This window comes from Mandrillus leucophaeus, unplaced genomic scaffold, assembly GCF_000951045.1.
Source record: "Mandrillus leucophaeus isolate KB7577 unplaced genomic scaffold, Mleu.le_1.0 Scaffold1651, whole genome shotgun sequence".
Taxonomy (NCBI): domain Eukaryota; kingdom Metazoa; phylum Chordata; class Mammalia; order Primates; family Cercopithecidae; genus Mandrillus; species Mandrillus leucophaeus.
The window spans coordinates 225,297-227,982 of NW_012101645.1; positions in this window are offsets into that span (position 1 = coordinate 225,297).

Here is a 2,686-nt window from a genome sequence, read left to right on the forward strand (position 1 = left end):
TGTGGAGAAATAGGAACGCTTTTACACTGTTGGTGGCAGCATAAATTAGTTCAACCATTGTGGAAGACAGTGTGGCGATTCCTCAAGGATCTAGAGCTAGAAATGCTATTTAACCCAGCAATCCCATTACTGGGTATATACCCAAAGGATTATAAATCATTCTACTGTAAAGGCACATGCATACATACGTTTTTTGTGGCACTATGTACAAAAGCAAAGACTTGGAACCCATCCAAATGTCCATCAATGATAGACTGCATAAAGAAAATGTGGCACATATACACCATGGAATACTATGTAGGCATAAAAAAGGATGAGTACATGTCCTTTGCAGGGAAATGGATGAAGCTGGAAACCATCATTCTCAGCAAACTAACACAGGAACAGAAAACAAAATACTGCATGTTGTCTCATAAGTGGAAGCTGAACAATGAGAACACATGAACACAAGCAGGGGAACACCACATACTGGAGTCTATCGGGTGGTGGAGGGCTAGGGGAAGGATTGCATTGCAAGAAATACCTAATGTAGGTGACGGGTTGATGGGTGCAGCAAACCACCATGGCACATGTGTACCGATGTAAGAAGACTGCACATTCTGAACATGTACCCCAGAACTTAAAGTATAGATAAACCATTGAAGTTGGTTATAGTTATATTTATCAGCCTATTGTTCTTTTATATTTGCTGTGTTTTGTATTTCTGCTTGAGATTACATTGAAATAATCCACTTTTTCTGGGTTTATATTGGTTTCAGCTTTTATGCTTAATTCTGGAATTTATTTTGCTATAAGGAATGAGATAGGTATCTAATCGTATACTTTTCCAAATGGGTAGCCAGTTGTCTTGATACACTTTATAGAATAAATCCTTTATCAGTGCTTTGCTGGTAAATTGGGATCCTGTATTGTATTTTAAAGTTAATTTGTTAGAGTCACCTTATTTTACTTGTAAATTTTTACAAGAAGCAGTGCACTTTGCAATATTCTTATTTTAAGAAAAGATGTATAGTTATTTTATATTCGTTGAGTTAATTAGAGCTCTATCAGTCAATTATATCAGGATTGGTGGGTAGAATTAACAAGCATAGAGTCTTTTTATAACAAGCATAGAGTCTTACCTCCTGTTTTAATTGGGATTGCCCAAAAAGCAGACCCAGAGACAAGGATTTAGGTAGAGTTAGTTTTTGGGGGGAAGCACAAAACAGGGTAGACAAATGAACATGTTTTCTCTGTGTACAACTGGAGCCATCCCTGTGCGCTTTCTGAGAAGTCATGTGAAACACACCTTTGATTAATACTCCATGGTTCAGGAGAAAGCTGTAAGGAAAAGAATATCTGAGATATAAGCACGTGAAGTGGTAAACTCTCAGAGCATGGAGATTGTCTACTGTGGCTGCAAGTGAACTCAAGTGGGACGAGAAGATGTAGGGTGGGCTTTCAGCATCTACTGTACCCAGGTTCCTTAGAAAACATATGCTGAGGCAAAGATTAAATCTAAATGGTTTACTTGGAAAATACAATCTTAGGGAAATGAGAGTAAAAGTAAACGTATTTGGGGCTGGAAAGTCTGGTACAGCAGATGCTGGTGGTACCTGCCTGTATCCTCTTAGGCTGAACCTTGAGGCTGTCTGTAGCATGGATGACAAGTCCTATACACACTAATGGCTTTCTGCTTTACGGGGGTGTGCTCAGTGCACTCATGGAGGAAGCTGGAAACAAGAAGGAGTTAAATCATCTGAAAGCAACTCTGGACCAATGAGAGATGTTGTGTGAATGAGCATGGTAGTTTCCCCAGTCCTCATGGGACTTCTATGTGGTGTTGGGGTCCAAGACAGGGTGTACATTGTTAGTATAACAGGAACTGGTTCTCTCTACCTTCCCTAAAACAAACAAACAAACAAAAACAAAAACAAACAAACCCAAATAAACAAACAAAAAAACCCAAAACCCTTTTCTTTTCTTCACAAAGTCCTCTTTGTTCTTTGAGCACTTATTGAAAAAGCTGACTGGAGACTATCTCAGTCTGTTCGGTTCTCCCTCTGATCCTCCACTATGGACTTTCTTTCAAACTGTGTCTTATTGTTATTAACCTTTACTGTTTTCTTAACAGTTTAGGCACAGAACTAACATCGCTTTGCACGAGTTTTCCAAACCCTGGCCACGTGAACTAAGCCATCTGATTGCTGGTATATCAGCATCTAGATTATACAAAATTATCTGAACTTATTTTCATTCCTGCTGATGCAAATGCCTGGTGGGTCAAGTCCGGAACATGGACGCATGACAAAGTATGGCTTCCATGAAAAGAAAACAACGTCACACTACCTCTCTTTTTGGTAAGTTGGACACCTGCGTAGAAGGTTGAGGAATGTCGTTTGTTTAGGTAAAGATATTAGAAGGGGATTTTTCCCTTTGTACTGAAAGCAGAGATGATGCAGGACCTTTCACAGGTAACTTCCCAAGGCAGTAGCACAATCAAACCCTGTGACTTGATGCCACAGATGGCACATAAGCCTCTCACGAAGGTCATAAATGGTCCTGACACTCCTATGGTACAAACACTTGCCACATCACCAGATGTTATGGATGGCCCAGAAGTCAGCCCTGTGCAACTTGGATTTGCTCACTTGCTCTCCTCATTAGACTGATAGGCACCAAAGATTACATGGTGATAGCATGGTGA